Source organism: Polypterus senegalus, chromosome 2, assembly GCF_016835505.1.
Source record: "Polypterus senegalus isolate Bchr_013 chromosome 2, ASM1683550v1, whole genome shotgun sequence".
Classification (NCBI taxonomy): domain Eukaryota; kingdom Metazoa; phylum Chordata; class Cladistia; order Polypteriformes; family Polypteridae; genus Polypterus; species Polypterus senegalus.
The window spans coordinates 316,613,816-316,634,374 of NC_053155.1; positions in this window are offsets into that span (position 1 = coordinate 316,613,816).

The window sequence follows — 20,559 nt, forward strand, 5'->3', positions numbered from 1 at the left end:
ATGGATAAGATTCAATTACAGTTTAGATTATCTTTCCGAAATGGGAAAAAAAAGAAAAGAAAAGAAATCAAAAGTAATTAATTAGGGAATTATCTTTTGTTGACTTAGCAGTAATTGCTGGTAATAAATATTAGATTAAGGTTGGGGGGCCGAGGCAGAGGGGTTACAGCAGAAGAATTGATCTCGTCAAAAACATGCAAAGGGCTGTGAGGGACAGAGTGTGACAGATAGTCAACAGGACATCCTTATATATAATTTGATACTATCTGTATGTAAGGTGTTCGCATCAATACCCCGTATGTATGGTGTTCGTGTCAATACCTCGACTCAATACAAGTTAGAACCCTGTAATTTGGCGTCTGCCCTTCTGACATCTATTGGCAAACTGAGTAATGATGGCTGGGTATTAACAACAGGCATTGTTTAAATTTTAGCCGATCTCAGATCTAAAATGAGTGACGATCGCAACGCAGCCAGAAGAGCAGCGGCCACGGAAAGGATGCGTAGGAAATGTAGTCACATGACTGATGAGGAACGTAATGCGACCAGACGTACACAACGTGCACAACACGCGGATACGAATGCTAGTAACACTGAAACAAATCGTGCAAATCGGACACAAAGGACAGATGAAGAACGTACGCTACAGAATGCTACTGACGCTGAAAGAAATCGTGCCAACCGTGCACAAGCGACTAAAGAAGCTCGACGAGCCGTAAATGCAGCACGGGTTGAAAGAAATTGAGCAGCCGGTGCCTTACGCCGTGAAAATGCTCTGCGGCACGGCATTGTCATGTGCAATCACACAGATATTATTGAGGACGAATTGTGGTTGACGTTAATCAACCATGCACCAGTCGGGGACTGGCAGGACATGATTCGCCACGCCAACATAATTATTACTCCGACTCTGATTAGAGTCGTAAAATACGGTTAGTTTCGAACATTTGTTTGCCGGAAAAAAATCAAATGAGGTGCACCGAAGAGCTGAGTTCACGTCTCGCAGCCCCATTTAAACAGGGAACTCTTCATTACATCGGCCGAAAAGGTCTATTTTAAGCACAAATCAGTGCCATGATAACAAAATTGTTTGCAGAGAAAGTACTGATTTCATAAACGTAGAATTTGTAGCCCGATTCAATCAGGCTCCCAGTCGCTAGTAATATATAAAGGGTGGCGCAAGAAAAAAACGAACCGTCTCCAACCGGCTGGCTCGAGTTATTATACAGGCGGGTGGCATTGCAACCGCGGAGCCTCGTTGTCGCGACGGTGCATTAGTAAGGACGCTGTGAGCCAGTGAGTACAGACATGCATGAAAGAGATCCGAAAGATGTATCCTCTGCAACTGAGGACTGGAATAGTGGAGGTGTATGTGTCTACCGGTTCTTTTAAGGAAACGCGAGACATTTTCACACAGAAGTTTGCTGGCGTAAACCTACCAGTCAAAGAGCAGTATTCACGAGTTGGTGACGAAGTGGCGTAAGACTGGGTCAGTTGCAAACTGCAAAAAGAATCACTGCACAACAAAGTTTTTGCTTCTTGAACACTGTTGGGTGTTTCTTCTAGATTTTTGGATATCACATCAAAATTTACCCATCACGTACCGTTTCAGTTTTCTCATGATTTTTTCTTATACAGGCAGTCCCTCGGTTAGGTAGGAGATAGGGACTGTAGGTTTGTACTTAAGTTGAATTTGTATGTAAGTCGGAACAGGTACATAATTTTAATAAATGCTAATATTGCGACTGACCAAGTGCTCTGCCAATGAATGATGGAGTGTCTCCTCTCTCTGACCTTTTTTATTATTTCTACTTTATTTTCAATGGTGATGGTTTTTCTCATCTTTACTGTATCACCAGCTCTTGCATCAGGTTTGTGTTTCAGAGACATTGTTGAAGGGTGAAGGTTAGGATGAGCTCTTCTACACAGCACTGTACACCGTATCACAGTAGGAGGGCACCCGTCGTCAACATGTCTAATGTACTGACAAGAGACAACTTCCTGCTATGTGTGTAACAGTACAAGCAGGCTTGTTATTGAGAATGACTTGAGAAGGCAAGGGGGGTTCATCACTCGCCCACCACACAATCACCTCCACTACAGTATGCTGCCTGCAGCGTCCTCCCACCGAGAACGAACACGGTGAGGCCAAAGATGGGTAGTGAATCTCCCACCACCGCCCCAATTCAACAGTCAGCCATCTGAGGTACACTACAATGCTACCCCCACCTCCCCGATCACCCTCAATGGCCTCTGTTCAGCCACAACCGGGTCAGCGCTTGGAGTGAGAGCAGTTGAAGGATTGTTATCGGCCTTGGGTTGTGATCAAAACCCGGAAGAGTGGCATCTCTTCATTGATTCGTCAATGTTAAGCCTGAAAGCTGTTCTGTTACACAATGGCAACGTTTCTTCTTCAGTACCTGTTGGCTATGCAGCACACATGAAAGAAACATGAGAATATGGAACTGTTGATGAAGAACGTCCAGTATAGCAGGAACAACTGGAATATCTTTGGAGATCTCAAAGTCATTGCTCTGTTACTAGTACTGCAGCTCGGCCGTACTGAGCAAGTACTGTTGTTTAATTTGTGAATGGGACAGCCGTGCCAAAAAGTCGCACTATTCTCAACAGAACTGGCCACTCGGTACAAAGTTAGTTCCAGGACAGAAAAATGTGGCACATGAATCGCTTGTCAACCCGGCAAAGATATTTTTGCCTCCTCTTCACATAAAACTGGGACTCATGAAGAATTTCATGAAAGCACTGAACAAGGAAGGCAAAGGTTTGCGTTATTTAAGACAGATGTTCTGAAGAATAACTGATGCCAAGATCAAAGAGGGCATTTTTGTTGGCCCCCAGATCAGACATGTTATGAGAGACAAGCGGTTTGAAGATCTGGTAGCTGGGCTAGAAAAAATTGCCTGGAAAGCCATGCTGTTGACAATTTTCTGGGCAATTACAGAGCCCCAAACTACATTCAGCTGGTAGGCAAACTTCTCAAAGCATAGAAGACAATGAAGTGCAACATGTCACTCAAGATTTATTTCCTCCACTTACACTTGGACTTCTTCTCCACAAATTGCGGTACTGTCAGTGACAAACACGGTGAGAGGTTTCACCAGGACATTGCTACGATGGAGAGACGATACCAGGACAATTGGAATCCATCAATGCTTGCTGACTACTGTTGGACACCAGACATTGAATACAAAAGAAAATCAAAAGCAAAACACTTTTAATTCTGTTGAATTTAACAGCTTATGCGAAACATAAACGTGACCAAATACATTATTGTCAGTAAACATATACAGTGTAAATGTCTATTTCTCAGAGTTCCTACGTGATGCAGTAAAACCAAAATTATATCTGTGCATACCTAGTAGGTAACCTGTCACAATCAGCACATACTTTTCAGGAAGCAAGACCTTTCAAAAAAATTGTTGTGCAGTGGAATCGGGTCCTGTTGTTCGTTTCGTGCACGGGCTAAGAAATGTACGTCAGCGTTGGAGTCAGAGATGGTTCTGTTTATCGTGCGCTACCCTGTATAATGTACATAATACAGGGAGATTCAATCAGAAGAGGCCCCCAAATATTCTGTAATAACTCTCGCTAGGACGAAGGAATCTGAACGAAACAACATGAAATGTGCTCCTCAGCATATGGAGATTCGAACAAGCTGGGATGCCCCTGCGTTGGAGCGATGAGGTAGGCACCAGACAACAGTCACGACCTTTAACCTCTGTTTGCAACTTCTGGTTGCATCCTGCTCGTACCCCTTCACTCAGTCACTCGACTTCTCATCAGGATGGTGGTGGACAGTATTGAGCAGCACGTCTTAAAGGTGCAAACCAGTTTGGGTCCGTTTGGGTCTGAGTGTGGGTGGGACCAGTTTGGGGGTCACCAGTTTGTTTAAGAGATGTCAGAATCAACTGGATGATCAGGAATTAACGGAAAGTCACTTACAGCAAGATGGAGCAATGTGTCACACATCTCCAAGGAGCATGGCAGAAGTTGAGTCCTTCTTAAGCAAACAGGGTCATTTCAAAGGGGCTTTGGCCACCAGGGTCCCCAAAACTGACACCATCAGACTCAAAGAAAAAGTCTATCGTATCAAGCCTTGCACTGTGGAACAACAACAACAACATTTATTTCTATACCATATTTTCATATAAAAGATGTAGCTCAAAATGCTTTACAAGATAAAGAATGAGAAATAAAACAAAATGTAAGAATTAAATTAGGCAATACTAATTAACATAGAATAAAAGTAAGGTCTGATGGCTAGATGGCTGGAGAAAAAAACAAAATCTGTTGGGATTCCAGGCCACGAGACCCCCTGAACAGCCCCCTCCAGGCATTCTACCTAACATAAGTGACCTCAATCAGTCCTCATGGTTTTCAGGCTTCACATGGAAGAATTTGATGATGATGATGGTTATGTGGACTTCTGGCCTTCAATCCATCAATGTGAATTTGAATGTGAATCAATTTGAAAACCCACACAAATCGCTCCAGAAATTCCTTTCTTCCTAGTGTCATACGACTTTTCAATATGAAATATCGGAGATAATGATTTAAGGTTTTGATATACAGTATATCCTGTAACCTTTTTTTTTTGGTGTAAATATGTATTATCTGATTGCCTTACCTTAACCTTTCTTGTTTCTATTTACATAGATAGATAGATAGATAGATAGATAGATAGATAGATAGATAGATAGATAGATAGATGTGAAAGGCACTATATGATAGATAGATAGATAGATAGATAGATAGATAGATAGATAGATAGATAGATAGATAGATAGATAGATAGATAGATGTGAAAGGCACTATATGATAGATAGAATGAAGTTAATTGAAGGAATTGGGATACAAGTTGTGGGGGTTTGGTAAAGTTGAGTATATATATATGGGTCGCCTGATTGGCGAAGGGAAGAAAGAGTTCGTTTCCAGAAAAGACTGTTGAGGCAGCACGCCAAAGCAAGACGGAACGACAGAAAGAGGAACTAACTTTAGCACACGCCTAAAATATAAATGGAGCTGGGTGATAAAGGGAAAGACGACAGGTAAGACACAACTGCAAAAATGGCGATCAGTGATTAAAGAGGGTGTTTGAGAAAGAGGGAGACAGAAGCATAAAGGAGGTACCCGAGTATAAGGAGGAAGATATAAAACAAGTTTGGTGTTTATTTTGTTTGTTTGTTTTAAAGCAGCTTGAATAACCTTTCAAGTGAAGGGGCCAGTTCTTGTTTTTGTTTTTTTGGCCAATACACACCCGAGCTACTTTTGGGGCCCACAATGGAGTGAGTAATATTTACTGACTGTGTAAATAAGTCCAGGGTGAGCTCACCAGTAGTTTGGACACATATGTACTGTATAGTTGTAAATAATTTAGTGTTTGTGTTTTATGTATTTTGTATATATTTGTAAATATCTTAAGTTTTGGAAAACTGTTCTTGTTCCAATTAAGTAAAGAGAATTTTGTTTTATTAATATCTGAGTAACAGTGCTTGGATTGGGTATTACTGGGCTTAAAGTGGGCTAGAGTGAACCTGCCAACAATAGAAGTGGTGACACCGTTATAAAGCGCTCAGGTCTTTGCCTACCAATAAAGGATTAGTGGTGCAAGGGGGTTACAATAGATAGATATCAAAGGCACTATATGATAGATAGATAGATAGATAGATAGATAGATAGATAGATAGATAGATAGATAGATAGATAGATAGATAGATAGATAGATAGATAGATATGAAAGGCACTATATGATAGATAGATAGATAGATAGATAGATAGATAGATAGATAGATAGATAGATAGATAGATAGATATGAAAGGCACTATATGATAGATAGATAGATAGATAGATAGATAGATAGATAGATAGATAGATAGATAGATATGAAAGACACTATATAATTGATAGATAATGTCAATGGAGCAGGACGGTGACAGCAGTCTGTCTCTGAAGCTGCTCCTCTGTCTGGAGATGATTCTGTTCAGTGGATGCAGTGGACTCTCCATGATTGACAGGAGTCTGCTCAGCGCCCGTCGCTCTGCCATGAATGTCAAACTGTCCAGCTCCGTGCCTACAATAGAGCCTGCCTTCCTCACCAGTTTGTTCAAGCATGAGGCGTCCCTCTTCTTTATGCTGCCTCCCCAGCACACCACCGCGTAGAAAAGGGCACTCGTCACCACCGTCTGATAGAACATCTGCAACATCTTATTGCAGATGTTGAAGGACGCCAGTCTTCTAATGAAGTATAGTCGGCTCTGACCTTTCTTACACAGAGCATCAGTATTGGCAGTCCAGTCCAATTCATCATCCAGCTGCACTCCCAGGTATTTATAGGTCTGCACCCTCTGCACAGTCACCTCTGATGATCACGGGGTCCATGAGGGGCCTGGGCCTCCTAAAATCCACCACCAGCTCCTTGGTCTTGCTGGTTTTCAGTTGTAGGTGATTTGAGATGCACCATTTAACAAAGTCCTTGATTAGGTTCCTGTACTCCTCCTCCTGCCCACTCCTGATGCAGCCCACCATAACAGTGTCGTCAGTGAACTTTTGCCCGTGGCAGGACTCCGAGTTGTATTGAAAGTCCGATGTTTTTTGGCTGAACAGGATCGCTGAAAGTCCAGTCCCCTGCGACGCTCCTGTGCTGCTGACCACAATGTCAGACCTGCAGTTCCCGAGACGCACATATTTGTCTGTTTTATTTCATTCTGTCTGTTATTAGATGCAACTGAGAAGGCACATTTCATGTTTTCTTGTGTAAACATGACTAAATAAAGAAATCTTAAACCTTAATATTTATGTTCCTTGCATAAGAGAGAAAAGAAACCACCCATTGTACAAAAAATGCCCCCCTTTAAGAGAGGGTCAGAGTAATGACGCACAAATAGTGGCCAGACTGGGATTTGAACCCGGGACTGTGTAGCTGTGAGGCAGCAGAGTTAACAACAGGCACTTTCTTGCCAGCCAACAAAAATTGAGACATCCAAGATACAGTTTGCAAGTGACAGAAGACCCACTGCTTTCATGCGGCTATCTCATTGGTGATTTATGCTGATTTTGCTTCATTTTTCCATTGATTAATAGTCAATCACATTTTTATAACACACAGTACTTATTTTTCGCATGAGAGGAAAAGAAATGATTTCATGCTAGTCTTGGAGGAGTGTGAATATTTCACACATGTATACTGTTTCATAGTGATCCACTTCTGATACAGGATTGCATTTTGCTGCTGGCCATTAAAAGAGGCTCGATGTGACAATGACACTGCACATGTGCTGAAGCACGGTAACCAAATCCTGCCGACTTTAATGGCAAATCTCAAAGTTGCATACGCCTCGCAGCAGCGTGGTGCTCCATTACCTTTTGTAATGGCCTGTCAGTCATCATTTCTAAACAAACGGCTAAATCACTCAGTGCCAACCCTGCTAGATGGGAGCTGTCAGTCATGGAATGGCGTCTGCACTACATGGCGCGCATTTGAATTCTGGGGCCTGGGTAAACAAGAGACATTCGCCGGCTTCTTGATGCTAAGCAGTCGTGAAAACTCTGGTTACAATCGGAGGAAATCGGTTTCACTTTGGAACAACAGGTTCCTTTCTTCGGTCAGGCCCGTGGCACAGTGGTCTTTTGTAGGCCGAGGGGCTCAGGCTCAGGCTGAGAAAAGCATGAAGCTTAATTACGGAGTGTTTTTTTTAAATTTTTTTTATTTTTCTAACTTATTTATTCAGTGCCTCCAGAAATGGGTTCAACGTGGTGACTTCTGAACCCCAACTAAAAGACATTTCATCATTATCATTATACAGCTGTCGTTCACCGAGTCAGTAAGAACATCAAACTTGTTGAGCAGAGTTCACGGCTGATGGAGTAATCAGATGGGGAAAATGCAAGTTACGCAGCACAGCCATGAGAGTTCAATTAACACATTGAGTGCTTTTACAGGCCCTCATCTTTCTGAATTAACTCTTAAAGTGCTTAAATAGCAGACGTTTAGGCACACAAAGAGTGGACCCTTATGCAGCAGCAAGAAAACATCTGGAAACCCTTTGGAATGACCATAAACTGGTTATAAAATGTGACCGGGGCCCATCTTTATCAAGCGTCTCAGAGTTACTCCTAGGAATTGAGCTGAAAGTCACTCTGGGATCAAAATTTTTCCTACCCCAGAGTGAGACAAGAGAAGTAATAAGCAAGTGTCTTCATCACAGTCCATCATAAGAGCAGGAATTCATGCCCGAGAATGTAAGAATGAATGGCGTCACGATTTTAGGACACCGCTTGCCATACATTGGCAGTTATGATGCTGTTTTCTACTTTTCTGATACTAATGCTGAGGCTTCACCTCAAAGATAGCCCTAACCCTAACCCTAACCCTAAACCTAACCCTCAATAATAATAATAATACTAATAATAAGGATAAAAGTGTTCTCCCACAGTCCAAAGACTTGCTGGTAAGGTTGATTGGCAATCCCAAATGAGTCCTAGTGTGTGTTGGAGTGTGTGTGTGTGTGAGTGTGTTCACCCTGTGATGGACTGGCACCTGTTTGTTCCTACCTTGCATCCTATGCTAGCTCCAGAAACCTCCACAATCCTGTTCAGGGACTAAGAGGGTTAGAAAATGACAGACTGAATAATAATAATAATAATAATAATAATAATAATAATAATAATAATAATAATAATAATCAAAGAAGAAGTAGGAAAATTTAATTAGATAGCATAAGCTAAACGTAGCTGTTGCCATTTTGCTACACCCCACTTAGTAAAAGGTAAATGCCTGTCTCTCAGTCTGTGTGTCTGTCCATTTATTGTGTCACCATCATTCCAATAGATAACACATCACATGCGTTTTTAGTAATAAAATACAGTGCATTTGTTATTATAATAGATGGAGCATTACAAACACTAAAATCGCTTGTACAAATCCCATCCCAAATGACGTATAACTGAGACATATGCATGTCATTTTTCATTTCAACAGATGGTGCATCACAAACATTAGCACTGCCTTTATGAATTCCAGACCAAAAGGCACATAACAGAGACACCTACATTACATTTTCATTCCAACAGATGGTGCATCACAAACATTAACACTGCTTTTACAAATCCAATGCTAAAATAGCATATAAGAGAGAAATACGCATTGCAAGGCACACTGAAAACATTAACACTGCTTTTATGAAGACCATCCCAAATGACATATAACAGAGACACATGCATTGCATTTGTTATTCCAACAAATGGTACACCGCAAAATATTAACACTGCTTTTATGAATCCTATAGAAAATGGTATACAGTGGTGTGAAAAACTATTTGCCCCCTTCCTGATTTCTTATTCTTTTGCATGTTTGTCACTCAAAATGTTTCTGATCATCAAACACATTTAACCATTAGTCAAATATAACAAAAGTAAACACAAAATGCAGTTTTTAAATGATGGTTTTTATTATTTAGGGAGAATAAAAATCCAAACCTACATGGCCCTGTGTGAAGAAGTAATTGCCCCCTTGTTCAAAAATCACCTAACTGTGGTGTATCACACCTGAGTTCAATTTCCTGATTACTGCCACACCTTTTCAATCAAGAAATCACTTCAATAGGAGCTGCCTGACACAGAGAAGTAGACCAAAAGCACCTCAAACGCTAGACATCATGCCAAGATCCAAAGAAATTCAGGAACAAATGAGAACAGAAGTAATTGAGATCTATCAGTCTGGTAAAGGTTATAAAGCCATTTCTAAAGCTTTGGGACTCCAGCGAACCGCAGTGAGAGCCATTATCCACAAATGGCAAAAACATGGAACAGTGGTGAACCTTCCCAGGAGTGGCCGGCCGACCAAAATTACCCCAAGAGCGCAGAGACGACTCATCCGAGAGATCACAAAAGACCCCAGGACAACGTCTAAAGAACTGCAGGCCTCACTTGCCTCAATTAAGGTCAGTGTTCACGACTCCACCATAAGAAAGAGACTGGGCAAAAACGGCCTGCATGGCAGATTTCCAAGACGCAAACCACTGTTAAGCAAAAGAACATTAGGGCTCGTCTCAATTTTGCTAAGAAACATCTCAATGATTGCCAAGACTTTTGGGAAAATACCTTGTGGACTGATGAGACAAAAGTTGAACTGTTTGGAAGGCAAATGTCCCGTTACATCTGGCGTAAAAGGAACACAGCATTTCAGAAAAAGAACATCATACCAACAGTAAAATATGGTGGTGGTAGTGTGATGGTCTGGGGTTGTTTTGCTGCTTCAGGACCTGGAAGGCTTGCTGTGATAGATGGAACCATGAATTCTACTGTCTACCAAAAATCCTGAAGGAGAATGTCCGGCCATCTGTTCGTCAACTCAAGCTGAAGCGATCTTGGGTGCTGCAACAGGACAATGACCCAAAACACACCAGCAAATCCACCTCTGAATGGCTGAAGAAAAACAAAATGAAGACTTTGGAGTGGCCTAGTCAAAGTCCTGACCTGAATCCAATTGAGATGCTATGGCATGACTTTCAAAAGGCGGTTCATGCTAGAAAACCCTCAAATAAAGCTGAATTACAACAATTCTGCAAAGATGAGTGGGCCAAAATTCCTCCAGAGCGCCGTAAAGACTCACTGCAAGTTATCACAAACGCTTGATTGCAGTTATTGCTGCTAAGGGTGGCTCAACCAGTTATTAGGTTCAGGGGGCAATTACTTTTTCACACAGAGCCATGTAGGTTTGGGTTTTTTTTCTCCCTAAATAATAAAAACCATCATTTAAAAACTGCGTTTACTTGTGTTATATTTGACTAATGGTTAAATGTGTTTGATGATCAGAAGCATTTTGTGTGACAAACATGCAAAAGCATAAGAAATCAGGAAGGGGGTAAATAGTTTTTCACACCACTGTATAATGGAAACATATGCCTTGCATTTTTATTCCAGTGGAGGGCACATAACAATTATTAACACTGACTTTACCAACCCCATAATAAAATAGCATACAAGAGAAAAATATGCATTGCAAGGTACACAAAAACATTAGCACATCTTTTATGAATCCCATACCAAATGGCAGATAACAGAGACACATGCATTACATTTTTTATTCCAACAGATGGTGCACCATAACTATTAACACTACTTTTACGAATCCTGTACCAAATGGGACATAACAGAGACATGTGCATTGCATTTTTCATTCCAGTGGATGACAATCATTAACATTGCTTTTATGAATCCTACAAGAGACATAGGCATTGCATAGCATGCTGCAAATACCAATGCTGAGGTCTACATTGATTACTAATATTTTCATCCATCTTTGATGGTGTCATGGCTCAGCCATGGTTAGTGTCATGACACAGACAGGGTTCCTCCCCTGGCTGGGTTTTAAATTCATGTTTAATATTGTCTTTGTTCATGTTTGGTTCTTTTGCATGTATTTAGTTTATTTCTGTTTCTGTGCCATTGCTTTTGTTTAAGGTTCAAAATGCTCTTGAATTTCCATGTGTTTTATGAGTGGTCCCCAAGAGGCAGGTCCACATGCCAAACGCTGCCAGGAGCTGCCCTTTTATAAGTTGGAGGGTCTCCCATAGTTCCTTGTGGTTCATTTTCAACGTGCTAGGCAGTTTTGGTAAGTTCTTTGGTTTACTCTGCTTTATTGATTTTTTTTGCTCTGCTTTCTGAATATTCTCTGGGTTTGTGATTTGGAACTTAGTATGCTTGGATTACCTTGTGTTTCTGGCAACTCCATCTTGCCATTGTGCTCTTCACATTGTTACAGTATTAAACAGCATTTTTATGAAGGATAAAGGGTTTATATTTTGGGTGGCATGGTGGCACAGTGGGTAGCGCTGCTGCCTTGCAGTTAGAAGACCTGGGTGTTCACTTCCCGGGTCCTCCCTGCGTGGAGTTTGCATGTTCTCCCCGTGTCTGCGTGGGTTTCCTCCCACAGTCCAAAGACTGAATTGGTGATCCTAAATTGTACCTGGTGGGTGTGTGTGTGCCCTGTGGTGGGCTGCCACTCTGCCTGGTGTTTGTTTCCTGCCTTGTGCCCTGAGATGGCTGGGATTGGCTCCAGCAGACCCTCGTGATCCTGTAGTTAGGATATAGCAGGTTGGATAATGGATGGACTTATATTTCTATGAAGTTTGCCCATTTATCTAGCTGGGGTTTGGTGGCATATCCCCCTCTAGTGGGCAGCATTGAAAGTACTTTGCAACTTTTTGGGATTTTTCATATTTTGGATCTCCTAGTTGACAACAGACGGGTAGCAGAGCTAGTCATGAATAATACTGTAACAAACACGGAGATAGAAAGGGTGATACACACACATCGAGTGAGAGGAAAATCCCCAAATGGGAACATTTATTTAACAATGAATGTCCTGGGGATTGTTCCTGTCTTGTGCTCTGTGCTTGCTTGTATAGACTTGAGCTTTGGCTCGACTCTGCTCAGGATAAAGAGGCTATAAGAAATGGATGGATGGATGATTCACAACCTTACTTTTAGATGAATCACCTTCCCTCTGTTATATCTATAGAATCAGGTCAGGTCAGGTTGGGGAGCCTACACTGGTACAGTGCGTTGCTGCACCCACCGCATGACGAAACAGCTCGGGATCCCAGTTGATAACCCCCCCAGGCAGACATGTGGTCCAGTCCCACTCTATCTGCTGCTGTCAGGTGTTATGCAATGCAATGAAGATCCTGGGAACCGGATCATCCTCCTGTGCCGTAGCACCGTAACTGACACTCCCTCACAATGCCGGTCATGTGCCTCATTCGGGACTCCATGACCAACACAAAGTCAAACAAGCGGGACCCAAGGATTCTCTGGAGAGACACACATGAAGGAGTCCAGTCTTCATCTCAGGTCACTGGATAGAATCCATGTTTCACTAACAGGTGGCCCCAGGACTCTAAAGACTTGGACCTTCGTACTTTTGCAGATATCGGGAGGCCTACACACCCCTTTCCAGTGACCCCCCCATGCTCTCCCAATCCGTCTACTGACTTAAAGGAAGAGTCACCAGAGTCATGAATGTCACTGCTCAGGTACGTAAACCTCTCGATGAATAGGTGGACACTCTCTCCTCAAACAGACACACTGCTAATGGCCGTGCCCAAGAGGTCATTAAAGGCCTGGATCTTGTTTTTTATTAGGGCACTCGCAAGCTCAGACACTCGGACTCCTCACTCAGTCTCTCGAGCACTCCGATCAGAGCCTCCATTGCTCCGTGAAGATCACAGCATCATCAGCAAAGTCAAGATCAGTGAATCTTTCTTCACCAACAGATGCCCCCCAGCCGTTGGACCCCATGACCTTGCCCAACACCCAGTCCATGCAAGCACTGAACAGAGTAGGAGCAGAACACCCTCTCCGATGAACCCCAGAATCAACTGAGAAAACGCAGAGGTTCTCCCTCCACTCTGCACAGCACTCACAGTACCAGTGTACAGACTGGCCATGATATCCAGCAACCTTGTGGGGACCCTGCGATAGAATATGCCTCATAAAATAACAGTTTTACTGAAACTGTTCTTATGCTGGGGCAGCACTCTGGCGCAATGGGTAGCGCTGCTGCCTCGTAGTTAGGAGACCCGGGTTCGCTTCCCGGGTCCTCCCTGCGTGGAGTTTGCATGTTCTCCCCGTATCTGCGTGGGTTTCCTCCCACAGTCCAAAGACATGCAGGTTAGGGGGACTGGTGATCCTAAATTATGCTTGGTGTGTGTGTGTGTGCGCCCTGCCCGGGGTTTGTTTCCTGCCTTGTGCCCTGTCTTGGCTGAGATTGGCTCCAGCAGACCCCCGTTACCCTGTAGTTAGGATATAGCGGGTTGTTATTATTATTTCCCAAAGCTTTTTTCACTGTTAGTGGGGAGCCACTTCAACCACCACTAACGTGTAACACCCACCTGGATGATGTGATGGCAGCCATTTTTGTGCCAGTACTCTCATCACACATTAGTGAAGAGGCGAGAGAGATAGCCAATTAGAGACAAGGGATAATTAGGGGGCCAGAATGACTAGGCCAGGGTGGGCAATTTAACCCGGGCATCGGGATACACCCTACTCTTTAAGATGGAAAAATCTTCCATTATCTATGTTCTATTCAAATTGAAAAAAAATATTCAACCCGTCTCTCGCACCACCAGGTCATTACAATATCCATCCATCGTCTAACTCGCTGAATCCGAATACAGGGTCACGGGGGTCTGCTGGAGCCAATCCCAGCCAACACAGGGCACAAGGCAGGAACCAATCCTGGGCAGGGTGCCAATCCACCACAGGACACACACAAACACACCCACACACCAAGGCCAATTTAGAATCGCCAATCCACCTAACCTGCATGTCTTTGGATTGTGGGAGGAAACCCACGCAGACACGGGAAGAACATGCAAACTCCACGCAGGGAGGACCCGGGAAGCAAACCCGGGTCTCCTAACTGCGAGGCAGCAGTGCTACCACTGCGCCACTGCGCCACCGTGCCGCCCTCATTACAATATATTTTTTTAAATTTATACAAAATACTGGACTTTGGAACATGATTTTGTGTGGCAAACGCATATATTCACTGTGCCATATTTATAACCAAGTGAACAACACTCTCCAGGGCTTGGTCAGCGTATCGATATCCACGTCTACCATAAAGAGAAGACTGCATGACAGTAAATCCAGAGGGTGCACTGCAAGGTGCCAGCCACTCATAAGCCTCAAGAATAGAAAGGCTAGATTGGACTTTGCTAAAGAACATCTAAAAAAGCCAGCACAGTTCTGGAAAAACATTCTTTGGAGAGATGAACCCAAGATGAACCTCTACTAGAATGATGGCAAGAGAAAAGTATGGAGAAGGTGTGGAGCAGATCATAATCCAAAGCATAGCACATCATCTGTAAAACACGGTGGAGTCAGGCAGTGTGATGGCTGCCAGTGGCACTGGGACACGAGTGTTTATTGATGAGGTGACACAGGACAGAAGCAGCCGAATGAATTCTGAGGTGTTCAGAGACGTACTGTCTGCTCAAATCAGCTAAATGTAGTCAAACTGATTGGGCGACGGGCGTTTCATGATACAGATGGACAATGACCCAAAACATACAGCCAAAGCAACCCAGGAGTTTATTAAAGCAAAGAAGTGGAAAATTCTGGAATGGCCAAGTCAGTCACCTGATCTTCACCCAACTGAGCAGGCATTTCACTTGTTGAAGACTACACTTCAGACAGAAAGGCCCACAAACAAACAGCAACTGAAAGTAAAGGCCTGGCAGAGCATTAAAGAGGAGGAAACCCAGCATCTGGTGATGTCCATGAGTTCAAGACTTCAGGCTGGCATTGGTTTTCAACCAAGTATTAGAAATGAACATTTTATTCCCATTTATTTAATTTGTCCAATTACTTTTGAGCCCCTGAAATGAAGGGATTGTGTTAAAGGAATGCTTTAGTTGCCTGACATTTTTATGCAATCGTTTTGTTCAACCAACTGAATTAAAGCTGAAAGTCTGCACTTCAACTTCATCGGAGTTGTTTCATTTCAAATTCATTGTGGTAATGTGCAGAACTAAAATGAGAAAAAAGTGGTCTCTGTCCAAATATTATATGGACCTAACTGTATATATATATATATATATATATATATATATATATATATATATATATATATATACTAGCATACCTGGTGCGCTTTGCTGCACGTTTAACTGGCTAGTTTCGGCAGCGGATTGTGGTTTTTCCAATCTAGACGTCCTCTCTTTTTCAGATTCCTTTAACCGCCTGGTTTCCGCAGCCAATCGTCCTTTTCCCTATCTAGAAGTCCTTTCCTCTTGAGATTTGTTTAATCGCCTGGTTTTGGCAGCCAAACGCTTTTTTTCCAACCTAGAAGACCTCTCTTTAGATCTGTTTAATGGCCTCGTTGATTGCATGTCTTCCAAGGTAGTTTCAATACCCATTTCCTGCACGGAGTCATCTCCCCTGTGTCACACACGTGTGCATGGGAAGCAGCTGAAGGGCTTAGACAATACTGTTTATACATCTGCCCAGGGGCGGGTACGCTGACGCTCTTTCTGAGTTCTCTGCAGGTCTTACCCGGGAAATCCCACCAGGAGCCGCCATTTCCAGGAAGGACACACCACCTCCGGTTCCGGCCCCAAGAATGAGGTCACTTCCGGTTCCGGCCCCAAGGGTGATGTCACTTCCAGTTCCGGCCCAGAGGACGACATCATTTCCGCCCTCTGAGCTATAAAGCTCACTGCCTTTGCTTAGGCAGGCAGTTCTGTCTTGGACTCTGTTGTGTAAACAACTGTTTTGAAAATGCCTCAATTTCTATTGCAGCCGGGAAACCGCATTAAACGGGTGGCTGCCCCAAACCTTTCCACGCCTCTGGTCTCCAGTTATTACAGTGGCATAGTCGGCAGGATTCGAACCTGCGCGGGGAGTGCGCCGGAGGGTCAGGAAGGACGCGGTGCAGGCTCTGCTCCACGAGCATAACCCGGGGCTACCAACCCATCTCGTGGAGAAGGTAGAGGGGACCCACAGGCGTGGGCTGGCTTCTGGGGAAAACACACGAGTGGCTCAGTATGCTCTTCTGGGTAGGAAAGCCGAGCCGCCCATCGGGACCAAGGTCCCTGTTAACGATGGGCTGTCCCCAGGCCGGCAGGTAAAGAATATAATAGACTGGGAGTTTAACCCAACGAAAGGGCTGTCAGAGCAGGCTATGGCTCTCTGGCAACAGGTGGGTGAGTGGCTACGGCCATTTGATTTGACCCCCTTGCAAATAGTGCAGCAAGTGGCCTGTTTTTTGCTGCTACAGCGAATACCCCAGGAATTTGCCCAGCCGGCCTGGGGAGAATTCCATTCCCGGAGAGCTGCTACAGCTCTTGCAACCCAGAGGCCGGCTGTGAAACCGGGAGGGCAGACCAGCCGCTCTGTGGACTACCGGGAGTTATGTCCTACAAAGCAGTCCCTTCCACGCAATCCAGAGCCTGTTCGAAGTCGCCGGGCCGTCTGGCTTGCGACCTGTCGGGGAACAAGGCGGACCGTAGGGGACAATGGCGGGGTTGTTTGTGTGCCCTTAGCAATCCCCTGGCGGATAAACATACGGGAGAGCTTATTATTAATGGACATATGGTAACAGCGCTGTTTGATTCCGGCAGTAACGTGTCTGTCGTTGCTCGCCGTTTTGTTCTACCGCAACAATGGATTAAGAAAAAGACCAGTCTAAAATGTATACACGGAGATATCCGCCGTACAATACCGCCCGGTGTTACGTATGTCTCGGAGGAACCCTTCGCGGCTTACGAAGCGGTACACCGGATCCTCCGCTTCCGTAATCCTCGGGCGGACTGGTCTGACAGTAACGCGTAGTTTAGAAAGCATTCCCCGAAAAGCTTTTGGCCTCGTTATAGATGATAAAGACTCATCTCAAGCTGCTTCCACACCGTGTAATCAGCCGACAGGGAGTGGGGCGGTAGGCCAAGAGAGTGACGAAGATACTCCCGGACCGTCGCTGGCTACTACGTCATCCACTAGCGCCCGCAGCGAGGGAGGATTCTCCGCCCCTTGAGGTCAGACCGACCCGCTCTCTGAGTTGCACTTTCAGTTTAGAGCGACTCGGCTTCTTTCAAGAGAGAACAGTGGAATGACGACTCTCTGAAGCACATAAAGAATGCAGTGGTTCTCGTTAACGCCAACGACGCATTTGCCCATGCCACAGGGACCTCACTTTGTCATGGATAATGAATTATTGTATCGGGTTGCTGAACATGAGGGGAAGGTCCGGAAGTTGTTGCTAGTCCCGCGGACCTACCGGCGGCAGGTTTGCGAGTTAGCCCACTCTCACCTTCTTGGAGGCCATCTCGGCCCGATAAAACATTAGAGCGCATTAAGCTCCGTTTTTGGCCGGGATTAATGAGGAGGTTCGCGCTTTTGCATTTCCTGCCGGAGTGTCAACTGCGGCAAATTCCTAGGAAGGACCGTGCTCCTCTGATTCCCCTTCCCCTTATTGACGTTCCTTTGACAGGATTGGGGTGGATATAGTAGGACCCTGGAGCCCTCAGCCCGAGGATATAAATATATACTCGTCCTCGTGGATTATGCAACCCGATTCCCTGAAGCCGTTCCATTGCGCCGCTACCACTAAAAATATTGCACGGAACTAGTAGGAGTCTTTTCACGGTGGGCATTCCTAGAGAAGTCCTGACGGACCAAGGAACGCCTTTCACCTCGGAAACGCTCAAGGAGACTGCCAAGTTACTGAAAATAAAGCATTTAAAACCTCGTGTATCATCCTCAAACCGATGGGCTAGTGGAGAGATTCAATCAAACTCTCAAGCAAATGCTACGTAAGGTAGTCAGCAAGGATGGGAGGAATTGGGACCAACTCCTCCCCCTTGTCCTCTTTGCCTACGGAAGTCCTCAAGCCTCTACGGGTTCTCTCCCTTTGAATTACTATACGGAAGACAGCCCCGGGGCTTATTAGATATTTTAAAAGAGGGCTGGGAAGGGGAGGCACAGCCCTCCACTAACATTTTGGAGTATATCGCCCAATTGCGCGATAGATTTGATGTAATAAGACCTATACTAAAAGTCATATCGAGGAGGCACAATCAGCACAGGCCCGCCTGTATGACCCGGTACGACTCTCCGGGAGTTCCAACGGGGATCGCGTCATGGTATTGGTTCCTACTTCACACTCTAAACTGCTCGCACATTGGCTAGGCCCCTACGAAATTAAGGAGAGGAAGGGATTGGTCGACTATTTGGTGAAACAGCCCAATCGCCGACCAGCTGAGCGAATATATCATGTAAACCTGCTGAAACCGTGGAAGGAGAGGGATCCCGATCCCTCCTCCGGACAGCCCTGCTCTCTCTTCGCGGAAGTAAGTGCCCTTAATTTCGTGAACAGCTATCTCCCAGACAGAGACAGGAGCTCAAGCAGCTATCCGCTCGGTCCCAGAGGTGGTAAGTGAACAGCCAGGTCGGACCTCTCTGATTGCGCACGACATATTGACTGACCCGGGGGTGATCGTCCGTGAGCGACCCTACAGACTCCCGGAGGCAAAGAAAGTAGAAGTGGAACTGGAAATCAAGCGAATGCTGGCACTAGGAGTGATCGAGGAAAGTAGTAGTCCCTGGTCCAGCCCCATCGCCTTGATTGCTAAGCCTGACGGCAGTTGGAGGTTTTGCAATGACTTCCGTCGGCTCAACCAAGTTTCCCGATTTGATGCTTATCCCATGCCTCGCGTGGACGACCTCCTCGAGAGACTGGGACCAGCCAAATTCTTGACTACACTTGACATGACAAAGGGGTACTGGCAGGTTCCTTTAACGGAGTCCGAAGGAAAAACGCGCTTAGCACTCCTAGCGGACACTGGCAGTATCGTGTCCTTCCATTCGGGTTACACGGGGCCTGCGACTTTTCAGCGCCTGGTGGACAAAGTGCTCCGCCCCATAACTCGTTCTGTGCTGCCTATCTGGATGACGTTGTCATCTATTCCAGCACCTGGAAGGAGCACATACAGCAGGTCACAGCAGTATTACGGACATTGGGAGAGGCCGGCTCGCATCAACCCCAAGAAATGTTACTTCGGGTTGAGAGAAGCCAAATATTTGGGCTACCTAGTGGGCCGGGGTACTGTGAGGCCACAGTGTTCCAAGTTGCAAGCCATAATGGCCTGGCCCGTCCCAAAACCAAGCGGCAAGTCCAATCCTTTCTCGGTTTGGCGGGTACTACCCCGGTTTGTGCCTCGCTTCTCCGAGAGCGCGCCTTGACCGACTTGACAAAGAAAAGAGCTCCTAATACGGTGGTATGGGCTGATAAAGCGGGGCTGCATTCAGTGACTTAAAAAGGGCTCTGACTTCAGCACCTATCTTAATCTCCCCTAACTTCTCTCTCCCTTTTGTCCTCCAGACGGACGCTTCGGACACAGGCTTGGGAGCCGTGTTGAGCCAAAGCGTCGACGGTGTTGAACACCCGTTATGTACCTGAGCCGGAAACTGTTGGACCGGAGACCAGGTACGCGGCGGTGGAGAAGGAGGCTCTGGCGATCAAATGGGCGGTGACGCAGCTGCGGTACTACCTCTTGGGTTGCGTGTTCACTCTGGTGACGGATCATGCGCCTTTAAAGTGGATGGCCCTTCACAGGGAGTCGAATCCGCGGGTCACGAGGTGGTTTCTTGACCTGCAGCAGTACAAATATACGCTCGTTCATCGACAGGGGTCCCTTCATGCCAACGCCGATGCCCTCTCCCGGGCCCACGACCTCTCGGTGCAGGTCGCCCGACCCGACGGGTCTGGGCTGAGGGGGGAGTCTTGTCACACACGTGTGCATGGGAAGCAGCTGAAGGGCTTAGACAATACTGTTTATACATCTGCCCAGGGCGGGGGACGCTGACGCTCTTTCTGAGTTCTCTGCAGGTCTTACCCGGGAAATCCCACCAGGAGCCGCCATTTCCAGGAAGGACACACCACCTCCGGTTCCGCCCCAAGAATGAGGTCACTTCCGGTTCCGGCCCCAAGGGTGATGTCACTTCCAGTTCCGGCCCAGAGGACGACATCATTT